Raw genomic sequence first — 12,882 nt, 5'->3', positions numbered from 1 at the left:
AAAAAAAAAAAAAAAAAAGCTGTAACTGTTTATCTTCTCACTGGGATTCACTGAAGAAAAGTCAGTTGATTTTCAGGCAGTGTCTAAAGGCTCATGGCCAAACGTGATGTAAGCAAGGGGAGGACACGCAGTTCCCATTCCCGTACTTGCCTCTCTCCTCATTAGTGCAGGATTTGTTTCATTTACTAATTTCATTGCTTAGTATCTCAAGCTTTTGACAACATTCCCTTTATTAAAGAAATGGCCATATGGAGAGACAGCAAAACGTGGAGATAAACTTAAAAACAGTGCCAGTAAAGGGATGCTGCTTCTGTTTCCTGTTCTGGCTGATGGGCAATTTTGCTGATATCCGAGCGAATTGTTCAGGCTGTGGGGAGGGAAGGCTTTGAAGAGCGTGTTGGCATTGTTTGTAGCTCTCTCCAACTGAAGTTGGAGCAGACTTGAATTGGCAAGAGGGGCTGGTTTTTAAATCTGCTGTAAATTGCTTTTTTTTTTTCCTCCAAACATCTGAATAATTAGCCAGCCCGTCAGTGTTTGGTCGTAGCAAGACAGGCAGACAGACAGTGCTGTGCCCTTCAAATGATATCTGCAATGCTATTTAGAAATGAGTGTTAAATTAACTTTCCAGGATACGGGCAGCACTGGCCCTGAATACGTGATCTCTTCCAAGGTGAGCAGAACTTTTGAAGATAAGATGCACAGGCTTAACTCTTTCCAGAGCTGTCCCACCAGAGCCTCATGGTGCCCCAAAAGCTCACCTTTAGGCTTAAGCCATTAGTTTATATTTTAAAGGCCATGTTTTGCTAATACAGCAGTACCAATTTGCTGATTTCCACCCAGTTTGGTCTTGCCAGAGCTGGAGGGAACCATTCATTGTAGCCAACTGTGCCTGGAAACACACGGCATCAGTCATGAGCAGGGGTCATGTCCAGGAGCGTCAGTCTTGTCCTGGTGACCGGTTGTACCAAAACCTGAGGAAGGTGGAAGGCTCTGTCCCTCCCAGTGTTGCACAGGCTTAGGTCCAGCAGGCTTAAGTCCAGAGCATGTGGCTCTTGGAAAGGGGAGCAGAGGTGTGGAGGAGACCTTGGAAAAGGTGCCTGAAACCTGGCCACAGGGGAGAGTTTGGTTTTTATCACGTAAGGTATCTTATATGAGTTCATGCCCTTTCAGAATTTCTGTTTTTCAGTAATGGAAGAAATTGTTATTCTGCTTGTCTAGGGAAACTAAACTTGTCGTATCATGCTGCACCTGTTGGTTAACTGAATTAAAGAAGGGTAGAATCTTCAAGGCAGTTACGCTCCTACAAGCAAGAGTGACTCAGCCGGGTGCTTTTCCCAAAGGAAAAGCAGGAGGAGTTTGGTTATGAAACCAGGTGGCCCTGATCTCCCCAGCCCAGCAAGGAAGCGCAGATGGAATCTGGAGGGGTGAGCTATGGACTGAGGACACAAATGGAGACAAGCTTCGTTAGCTCACTCAGCAGTCTGCTATTGGCTGAACCAAGCTTGACAAGTTAGGCTCTGTTGTCAGTGGCAGTGAGTGCCACACTACTTTTTTTTTTTAGAGGCTCTGCCTTTTGATTTCATAAAACATCCCCTTGATGGTGTTCTGGGGCAGAAGCTAAACCAAAGTGGTCCCCATCTGTGCTTTTGCCGAGGAGATGCTGGTGCTGAGGTGCCAGGAGGCGGCTGGTGGTTGGTGGGAGCATCTAGCCAGCCTCATGCCCTGACCTCCACCTCCTGCTGGGGCTTGGGGCGGTTTGGGGCTCTCTTCTGCCACTGGCAGTTTGTGTGGATAAAGAGCAGCTTCAAAATAAAGAACACAGGGTCCCCCACCTCAGGACTGCTGAAACACCTGGGAGAGGCTCTGTGCACAACTGATGTAGGATGAGGTTTTATTTCCCCTTCTTGTGCAGCGTCCGTGAGGAGCGATGGGTCGGCTGACAAAGGTGTGAATGGTCTCTCTCTAGAGCTGTGGCTTGGTAAAGTACAGCTGCATTTTTAATACTGAGTTCTGCTTCCTCTTTCACTCGTGCAAGGCCAGAATGACCAGATCACTTTAATTAACTAGCTTTAAGTAGCTTCGAGAGAACTGAGTATGGTGGCTCCTCAGTCGTCCCTTAGAGGAGCCATCCATCTATCCCATCTATCGATCCCTTCCTCCATCCCTCAATTGATCCCTCCCATCGATCCCATCCATCCATCCATCCATCCATCCATCCATCCATCCATCCATCCATCCATCTCTCGGATGCACGGTGGTGTCTTATAACCAAATTTTGGCAGCTCTTACTCGCAATGGAAATCTGTCCTGGGAGAAGCTAATAATCTCAGCATTGAACTTCTTGAATAAGTGATTGATCACCACCCTTGCCTAGCACTCAGGGACTCTGTGCAAGCTCCTACAGGGACAAAAGTAGCCACTGTCTTTGTCTATCCAGGGCACAGGGCGACTGGGTTGTGTTCTGGAGCATTCAAGGATAAGCGAGTAGCAGGGACGTTTTCAGAAGTTAGATCGTGGTCTTCAAAGTGGGGGGATTTTTTAGCGTGGCTCCAAGAGATTCCTTGTCTCTGGGACACAGCCTGGATCCACGTAGGCAGAAGCTGACCTGGAAACCTGAGTGAATCTGGCCCGGCAGAGCCTTTTAGTCCCGGCAGGTCTCCTGTTCAGTGGTGCCCCGTGCTGCCCCTTGGCCCCACATCAAATGCTAACCGAAAGAATGAGGACATGATGTGAATCCTCCTCCTCTGGAGTGGGCTGTTGGCGCTGGCTCGCCCTGGGAAATTCAAAGTCTGGCTCCATTGAGACAGCCTATCATTATTCCTCAGTCATAGTTTCTTGGGTACAATTTACTGCCTGGCTTGCTGCCAAGCTTTGATAAATGAGCTTTGCCAGATAGCAGACATGCAGATTCACCTCTGGAGCAGAGCTATTGGGTCTCCTTTTCCAGTGAGCTACCATGAATCAGAGGGCAAAGACAACCTAACACTCACCGGCTTGAACGTGTTGGCTGGGTAGCCCTTGGCTGGTCACAGCGCAGTGGATGCCTCTGAGGCTGGTGATGGGCTGTGCATGGGATGCAGGGGCAGCAGAGGAGGGTTGGTGAGATCCTGTGTGAGGCCCCAGAGTTTACCCTGTGCCAACGACCTTCCTCCATCCCACTCTCATCTTGTTTTTTTTTAAGACTTTCTTTTGCAGCTCTAGAGGACAAATTAAATGGAGTGGAATTGATTGATTTTGCCAGCACCTGGAATAATTTTGATGCCTTTGGCATGCTCCATCCTGGGATGCAGACGTGCAGACCTGACCTGCTGTCTGTGCAGGGCACAGCCAGCCTAAGGAGCTAGCCTAGCTGGGGCATCCTACACACGCTGCTGGGACCCTGCCTGCTCAGCAAGTTATTGCTTCCCTGGCCCCCAGTCTTACGCTTGCTAGCAGAGGTCGCTTTGGGGGGTTGTTTAAAATGCTTCTCAAGACTTCAAAGTGCTGCTTGGTTTTCTGATGCTCTTCTCCCTTGGGCTGGCTGGTGTCCTGTTAGAGCTGAGTGCTGCCAGTCTGACGGATGGAAACTCGAGCTAACTTCACCTGGATCAAGCATGTGCTTGGATCATGGCAGGATCATGTTGCTTTCCATTAAAAAAAAAAAAAAGGGGGGGGGGCAGGAAACCTCTTCTCTTAGAATACTGCAGAGTTTTGGGTGAGTAGTGCCTGTCATCCCAAACACAACACTGAACTGTGGAGTGCAGACACCACCACCACTGTGATGGACACTTGGAAGCTGTACACCTGCCTCCCAGTGCGTTTCCTGCTGGCCAGAGAGCACTGTGTGCGTTTCCTCTCTGCAGGCTTGCTCCCTGGGAATGTGGTTTTAGAGGGGCTGGAAGTCCAGCACCTTCATCCGTGGAGAGAGGTCCATGAGAAACCAGAGGGAAGAGAGTGCTTGGGAAGCTCGGGCCATGCCTACAGGGCACGTGCCTTCCGGTTTGCTTTCTGCTTATTCCTTTACTGCTCTGCTATGAACATTTATATCTGAATTTTCCAAAGCAGAGGTCACTGGGGCACCTCACTGCAGCTGGTGATCAGTGGGAACCGAGTGCTTCAGTTCTTCGGGGGCTGTCGAGAAGCAGTGAGTAACTCTTGGGAAACAAGATGTTGGTGTCAGGGTTTTGATCAGCCGGTTTTGCAGAGTTATTCTTCAGGCTCTCAGCAGTATCCCCCAGCCATGTGGCTGCTGCGGTGGGATTTGAGCAGTCCTGGCTTCCTCTGGCCTTGAGCCTTTATGCCAACCCAGCCACCATTGTCAGGAAGCCAAGAGAGGTAAAGTAGCTTCCTTCGGTGTGCACTCCAAAAGAGAGACTGGAGGGGGAATAACCTCCTCCTGAGGATGAGCATCCCTTGGATTGGGCAAAACTGGGTTAATGAAGTGAGTCTGTTAAAGGAAGGTAAAATACAGGTTGTAGAAGCTCCTGCATAGTTGCTGTTTTCAGACACTAGCTTGGATTTAGGGAAATGGAGCCTTTCTGATTTTTATCCTCATATCTTTAGTCCTTCCTTTTCCTGCACCCCACAAGAGACCAGTGTCCATCGTTTCCATGCTAAGTTAGTGTTTGGCTTGTCTTACAGGCTGGCAAATGCTCGTGCTGGAGGATTGAACCCAGTGAAGGAGTGATTCCCCCCGAGACAGAGGTGTCTGTGGCTGTCATAGCAAACTTGGATGACACGGAGAAATTCAAGGACGAGGTGAACCTGTTCATAGAGAACAGCCACACCTACGTTATCCCCGTCCGGGCTGTTGGCATTGGCACCACGATTGTCACTGACAAACCCTTTGCGCCGGAGCTCAACTTGGGACCCCACTTCAGGTAGGGTATCTCTCAGCGTCCACTTCTGCCGTGGGCTCAGTAAGAAGGAGTTTTGCTGTAGTCCTTCAGGTTAGTTGTTCTTCAGCACTCAAGGTCCTGGCTCTGTTTTCCTGAAGCCACAGGGCTTCCTTTAGAAACCTTCTATGGCCATTGGAAAATTGTTAGATACCCTCAAAAGCCACCAAAATAGAAACCAGCTGTTAAATTGTCACTGATACATATATAATACATGTCTTTCCTCACTTTTTCAAATAAAGATTTGGAGGAAGACAGCAGGTCCTGGAAGCCTCTGGGTGGAAAATGCTACATTGCAAGTATAATCATATTTCCCTTTGCGATAATGTTGCTTGTTTTTCCCTTCACTATGGAGTATCATCTCGCAACAGCGGAAAACCTTGGTGGTAGCTTGTTAGCAGGTCCTTGACTAAATTAATGGTGCTGTTTTGTTTGCCCTCTGCCCAGCAGTCCTGGAGGAGCAGCAGAATTTCCTTGCCCCGTACCATCCCTCAGTTTGCTCACCTTCCCCGTCTCCCCTGCCAGGCTGCTCTTTATTAGACGTAGTCGCTCTTTCCTCGTTTCTCCCACCGGCTTTCCTCGGTGTCACTGCCGCAGCGGCAGCCTGAGGCACGGGCAGGCGAGGGTGGCTGCAGGACCAGCTCTGAAAGGGAGAGGAGGAGAAGTCCACTGAGTTTGGGTGGGATAAATGGAAAATGTTAATTAAAGAGCTTAGCTCAAAGGAGGGGATTCACTGGTCCTAACGCCTGTGTCTGAAACCAGGCATGTTCCCGTAAATGGGAGAAAAATAAGCCTTTTCAAAGTGCTGCCTGCCTTGTGCTGGAGACCTCTTGGGACAGGAAGAATAGCCTTCTCGAGGTGCCTGTTCCTTTCCCTGGCTGCAAAGAGGGTCCATGGTGGTCCAATACCTAAATTTTGGGGTAGAAAGAGCAGGTTGATCCTACTCTTTAGGATAGACTTTGGGGGGTTTAAATATGCATGCACAAGCCACCCACATAAGCAGGGACATTGCAGGGAGGTTGATGCTTGTCCAGCGTGTCCTGTGCTCTGTGCAGCCACAAATTGGCTACCCAACGGAGTGGACAATGTCAGTGTGATTTGTGTCATCGTCCTCTGCCCCCCTTCACGTCTTGGTCTGCAGACTCTGGAGTTGTTGCCATTGCTGTCGGATGCAGAGCTGCCACCCCAGGTACCTGGGACCCAGGTAACATCTCAGATGAGTTGGGCTTTCCCAGAGCCACAAATTCTGCATCCACCCAGAGCTTCTCCAGGCTTTCATCTGTGCTGTCCACCACATAAACCATTTCACACTAAGCTTGTACGCATCATGTTTTAACAGTCTGTTTCAAAGACTGGTTTGTTCTGTACTCTCAGGTCTGTATTTAGCTGCTTGTGGCAGACGTGCATTTTGTAAGTCGTGTATTCTGTCCTTTTCAAAAAAACAGTAACTGTTCCAGGAACAATTCATGTCCTGGTCATGCTCAGATTTATAGAGGGTAAAATAATTACTCCAGACTAGCCTGCAGTTAGTGTTTCTTTACATGAAGAAATCAATTTCCATTGAATATTCATTTTGGTTTATATCTAGCTCTCGTTATTCATCTCTCATTGTTGCTCAATCCCCTCAGCAGCCAGACCTGGTCTTGCTGCCGTGTTTGTATTGGGGAAACTTCTGTTGATCCTGTGTTCTCACAGTGCATTTATCTTCCTAAACCACAAAACCAGCTGCACTGTTCAGGCAAAGGATGACATGTTGTGGGTGATGAGGGTTGAATGCTCCCGAAGGGATGGGGGGTGAGGGGATAATGTGGGTGCCAGGGCAGGGGCCCCGCCAGCGAGGCAAGGGGTGCCCAGGTCACCGGAGGGTCTCTGGGCTGGGGATGCTCTGTCTGCGGCAGCTGAGATGATGATCTTCATGCAGCTCTTCCTTGCTGTACGCAAACAGAGCAGCTGCTGGATGCTGATAAACTTAGGGGCAACCAAGGTCTGGCTTTTGCTGAAGCTTTGAGCTAGGTCAGCCTTTTTGGAGGTGCTTTTATTGCTGAGTGTGCAGTCAGATAACGCCATCGGAGTGCTGAAGCTGGGTGACCGCTGGGAGATAGCAGCTCCCATGACATTTTCCATCTCTTTTTCTCTTCCAGCCTGGATCCCTGCTGTTACCACTTCAAGATAACAAACAAAGGACGGCGCACCCATCAGCTCTACTGGTCAACAGAAGGTTTTGGCCTGTTTCACCAGCGCGATCGGGTCCCTGCTGTCAGCACCACCAAGGGCCAAGGTTTCTCCCAGAGCCCCAGACCTGCCTGCCCTGTGTTTAAGGTTCAACCGCTGAGGGTGGAGCTGATGCCAGGCAAGGCTATGGAGATGGTGCTGGAAGGCTTCTCCCGCACTCCCCAGGTGAGGTCCCCCCCGAGGGCTGAGCCTTCCCCATCAGGAGCAAGTGCTTTCAAGAGTCACAAGTTACCATGGCAGCACCAGCTGCTTTCCTTGCTGGCCACCATCAGTTCCTAAGGCTTTTTCATGTTTCCATGGCTACCGTAAACCCAACCTGCTGATACCAAAACACAAGCTGAAGGAAATATTGCTACTTCAGGGGCAAATGGCAGGTTACAAGGTGTCATGTGCTGAGGCAGAAAGGAAGGGCAGAGAAAATAAGTTACGCTTAGACTAGGAGCACAGGCAGAAAGTAAATAAAAAAGTGCAAAGTAATGTATTTGGGGGAAGCAGTGAGTAAAACAAAACACCTGTGAAGGGTGGGAGGGTCTGGGAGTAGCATCATTTTTCCTCTATAGACAAACATGGGCAGAGGGCTTGTCTAGCACTGAGTCCTGGAGCAGAAAAATGAACAGTGTGTCAGCTGTAGTGATCGGGGTGATGTTCATCCATGTGGGAAACTGTTCGCAGGGATCATTATAATTGACAGCTTGGCCTTTGTCAATATTTCCATAACAGCTCGCCCCAGTCTCTCAGCCAGTCCCGGGGTCCCAAGGGCAGGCAGGTCTTGCAGCACCCTTGGATGGCAGCTCAGAGGGGGAGATTTCAGCAGGATCACTGGGTGTTCTCCTCCCTGGACCCTTCTTTCCAGGGAAATCCAACTCTCCAGAGAAGCTGCCAGCTAACCCTGGTGTGCATTCCCTTTCTCCAAGATCGCTGACCACAGATATTTAGGTGAATGTGGAATAAATCTGCATCAAGCTCCTGCTGATACTTGTGTTTTGAAAGGTGTTTTAAAGGATTGCCTTGGTGGTAGCTTGAGGAATACTCGATTACTCACCTAGTTGACTGCGATGAGACTGTCCCTGTGCAGTTCGGAGCCCAAAGGTTTTGCTGAAAGGGGAAAAAGGTACCAGAAAGGAAATAAAGTGATCAGGGTGCAGGTGAGGCTGTCTTGCCTGGAAAGCCAAAAGGGGATCTGTGAGCTGAGCTGTGGCTACCTGCCTCCTGCAGTCAAAGCCAAGACCCTGGGAGTGGGCTTTCCACCTTCCTCGGGTCTTAAGAAGTTTATACTCTTGAGGTTGGTCAGAAGCCCAACTCCCTGCATTGCACACGCAACACGGATGATTTTGAGTCTGTGGACTCTGAGGAGCAGTTGGGTTGTGGTGTTGAATCAGAGGGAAGAGTGAGAAATGAAGGGAGGAATTTGGGGAACTGAAACCATGAGAAATCAGGAAAAAGTCTTAAGTGTAAGAGCATCCAGCTTAAGCAGAGGGTTTTCATGTGAACTGCAAGACATCTCTTTCCTGGGGAGGTTTCTTTTAAAACCAGCTCTAGGAGGGCACAGTACCTGCTAGGAATGAGTGACCCCCTCTTTACCTGAAGGCAGTCTGGCTATTTGGGTTTTTCCCATGGATCCTGTCCACTAAGGTTCCAAGGGAGGGTTTGCTAGCATTGGCCCTTCTATCACCTGTTTTCCTTAATATAGTTGTATTATTTTTTTTTAAATCAGTTCCTACAGCTTTCTGTAAGTATTATGCTTGGCAGTGGTACAAATCAAAACAGTAATCCTTTGGGGCAGGGACTATTACAATTGTAGGCAGCACATGACTCACAAGGGCTTTTTGTGGATAGTGGGGTGTAGCATTACGGACGTTTGAGAGCAGAATAAATGGGATGCAGCATAAAAAGAAAAGGGGGCTGTTGAGGAGCCCAGTGGATGTAACTTGATGGCGGTAATACGGTCTGTGGCTGGGTGGGTAGCAAATGCAGTGCGTTTTCGGGACGCCCTGCTGGCCCCCACTGGGTGACGGCTGACTCCTCCGTGCAGGTGGTGAAGGAGCGGCTGCTGTGCCACGCCGTCGTGGGGAGCAAGGCAGGGAAGGCACCGATAATGCAAGTGGATGTCACGTGCGAGTTCATTGCTCCGGTCCTGCAAATGTCCTCCAGAGAAATCACTTTCCGGGTGGAGAAGGTAAGTCTCTGGGTTTCATCCTGGCATTGAAGAGCATGGCTGATGACTGAAAGCCTGGTGGGGGTGTGTGCTTGTGTTCAAAGGAGGAAGTTAAATGGCTTCTCCAAGTCTGTGGGACTTTGACTATTGAGCTGAGCTGGACCAAGATTTTGCCATTAACACTGAGATCAATATTTTGCTCCTCTGGGATTGGGAGCAGTCCCACCAGCTGTATTCTGCCTTGCTGTATTCTGCCTTCATGATGTGGAGACAGAATTGAACTGCTGAGCCAAGGGCACAGGGCGAGATGTGTGGGACCCACGAGAACAGCGTGGGCTTTGCACAGCCACCTCGTGTGCTGGGGCTGCAGGTGGGCGAGCAGACTGCTGCAGCTGAGCGATGCTAAACCCCCTCCTCACCCGTCCTGAGGTGCTTCGTAAAGTAAGTGAGGATGTTTTTGGAGATAGGACTGGTTTGTAACTTCACCAAAGTAAAACTCTGCCGAGGGGGATCGTGGCTACTTCTAGAGAGACACCAGTTCCTGTACTCAGTGTGAAGGAAGGTTTTTGGGGATCCTCCAAGGCACAGTGATGTCTGAACACCGATCCTGTAGGGAAGCTGAGAAGAACTGAGATTCCTGTCAGCTCCTCAGGCTGATGAGAAAAGCCTGTCATATCTTGTCTCTCTTTGCCTTCTCTGCTGTTGGTATGGATGCTAGCTCTTTGCAATTCCCCAAGCTTCACCTTCTTCAAAGGACCCGCAGACATCCTTCAGCTGCAGTGATGATAACACCAGCGCAAAGCAGATGCCCTTTAGTCTCTGGATCCTGACTGCTGCATCACCTTTCCCTCTCCCGCGAGGTGTCTGAAAAAGAGAAGATATTTCATTATTTAGTTTCTGTGTTTTCAGGTCTCTCCTCTGGTTCCCGGACTTCCAGAGAAGCACAAAACCCTGTGAGCAGGCAGTTCGGGTTTAATTAGAAGCTTTTCAGCTATCCCTGATGTCTGCCTGTGGTCTGCTTGATGCCATGTGCTCTGATTTATCGAGTGTTATGACACTGTTTGATATCGATACATCCAGAACCAGTTTCCCAAACACTGTCTAGTTGATATAAACCATGCAGGAAGCCCAGAGCAATGCATAAACAGGAAAAAATAGCTTAGGTGGAGCCAAGCTTTGAGGCTACAGACAGCTTGTCACTGGAGCAGGGGCAGCAGGACACCCGTTGTAGCCCGACTGTTGAGGTTTCTAGCTGGCTGTATGTGCCTGTAGATGTTCAAAGCTAACCTTAGGCTGCTGCAGGCTCTCCACTATGGGCCAAATCCTGCTCGCTTTTCTCCTCTGACCAGCATCACTGCTTTTATGAGGCTACTAGAGCTGATAAGGTTGTAAGAAATTACTGTATGTGAGTGAAAATCATCTTGTGCCATTCTTCTCGAGAGAGGATACAAAACTGGAGACAAGTGGTCTGGGTTCACTTTCTGCTATTGATCTTGTTCATGCAGCTGCCTCCTCTCGGGCTCCTATTCCCTCCTCTGTATGCAAGAGTGTTTCCCTGTCCCCGGGGGATGCTGTGGTTTCTAAACATGAAAGGCATCTGATATACTTAGAGAAAAACCACCTAGAAGGGTAGAAACTAATAAAAATAGTAAATAGAGGTGTATGCCCTTTGGCGTTGAAAAACTTCACATTGTTTCTTTCCCTTGTGTCCTGTTTCTGTAGCACCCCAGTGATGTCCTAACTCTGCAGTACCAGCCTCTTTCTTTGAAAAACGCATCCTCCCTGCCACTCAGCATTGTCGTGGCCTTAGAGCAGCCCTTCTTAATCTGCGGTACAGACCAGCAGCCCCTCTCTGCAGACGTTCAGGTGAGCAGCCGTGGGCCTTCCTGATGGTGGGGTTTGAAGAGGGGGGAGTGTGGTGGTACGTTTCTGTTGGGAGGTCCTCTAGTAGAGAAGTTTATTCTTTAGACTCAGTGGTAGACTGGCCTGAACTAAATCAGATTTGAAACGAGCTGCTGAAGGAAACGAACTATCATCTGAACTGGGGAAATACATCCTGGCTCTAAGACGTGAGGAGAGGGGAGCAGGCAGCTAGGTCTGGGCAAGCCGTGTAGTAAAGGTGTCTCTTGGAAGCCATCGAGCTCTCCAGCAGCCATTCTCAGATAACCTCAAGAGCAGCTTGCTCTCTTCAAGGGCAGCCCTGCTTTCAGGAAGGCTGAGGAAGCTCCTCCAGCTGCTGCCTGGCCCCTGCCCTGTTGTTGGTGGAAGGTGTTGGACATGGGCTCTGCTAAACACTTGTCGTAGACAGGGCCACCACTTCTGTGCTGTGCCAGTGACTAGTCCCTGCAAGGGTGAGGCTGCAGTGCCATGCTGCTTGTGCTGTGAGGCTAAAGGAGTTCCTCCAGAGTTGGGGCAAAAGGCCCTGGTGTGCCAGAGTGCTGATTTAGTTGTGTATTTAGCACATAGCTTCTGTGGGTCCCGAATTCAGCAGAAGAATATTTATTTTCCTCGTGTATTGATGCAGAGCACAGTGAGATGAGCCTGAGATAGTCTCAGACAAGAGCGTGGTGGGGCTTGCAGTCAGGCGCACACTGTGAAGGGAACGCAGGATGAACTGAGAAGCCTACGCTGGGGTCACACGTTGAACATTTACATGTTTTGTGCTGCCAGACCTTGGGACTTCATCACACTGATGATTAATACTCTTCATTTCCTTGCAGCCCGTGAAGCTGGAGATAGGGGAGGAACTTCATCTCTCCATCAGATTTAACCCTGCTTATGAAGAGGATTTGTGTACCCAGGTAGTAGAGAAGGTTCTGAAGATACGATTTCTTGAGCATCCTCATGAGGAGCGGGTCACGGTTTGGGGAGAAGTCTACTTTCCGAATCTCCATAACCAGCCCACGGCCCTGGACTTTGGCTGCATCTTGAACAACACTGAAGGTGTGTGTTACATCGAGATGACCAACTGCAGCCCGCTTCTTGTCCAGTACCACTGGGCGTTCCTGATGGACAGCCACGTGAGCCAGATGAGGTATGTGCCCCTTTGCTCTCTCCTTGCAGCTTTTCTCCTTCCTCGTGTCCTGTTTGTGCTTTGCAAAGACCAAGGCTGTTTGCCTGTGATCTGACAAATTGCTTTCAACTTTCCCTGTGGGAGTGACACCTACCAGCTGTGGTCGGGCTTAGGTTCTCAGGGAATAAGTGATCTCCACCAGTTTGACGCTGGGAAGGAGACAACGTTCTCCAGCCAAGCTGGGGCTGTGAGATGCTACCAACACTTTTTGCATTGTCCATAGCCTAGAGTCCTACTTTATTTCTGGAGCTGCAAACCTATACTTAGGCACTGGGACAAGCAGATATATGATTTTTCTTTCCTGCCAACCCTATGTGTTGTCATTTTACGCTAAGAACCTACACAGGCACTGCCACCAGAACGATGTGCTGCTGCCCCAGTCTCTTGCTGCTGCTTTGCTGTAGCCCCCATACTGGTTCCCCTGGGAAGGAAGGCTGGTATTGGAAAGCTGCTTTCTCAGACCTTTGTGGCCTGAGGCAAACACCACACTGGTGAAGTGAATTTTCATCTGTTAAACTGCTCATCACATTCCCCAAACAGCTGTTTAG

General features: G+C 49.5%; 1 pseudogene; it reads left to right on the top strand.

Moving 5' to 3' along the window:
* The window catches only part of LOC141938261 (hydrocephalus-inducing protein homolog), a 132,595-nt pseudogene that overhangs the window by 87,539 nt on the left and 32,174 nt on the right, over positions 1-12,882 (top strand).

This window comes from Strix uralensis, chromosome Z (genome assembly GCF_047716275.1).
Source record: "Strix uralensis isolate ZFMK-TIS-50842 chromosome Z, bStrUra1, whole genome shotgun sequence".
NCBI lineage: Eukaryota > Metazoa > Chordata > Aves > Strigiformes > Strigidae > Strix > Strix uralensis.
The sequence above is the reverse complement of the archived record's forward strand: the minus strand, read 5'-3'. Positions and strand labels throughout refer to the sequence as shown.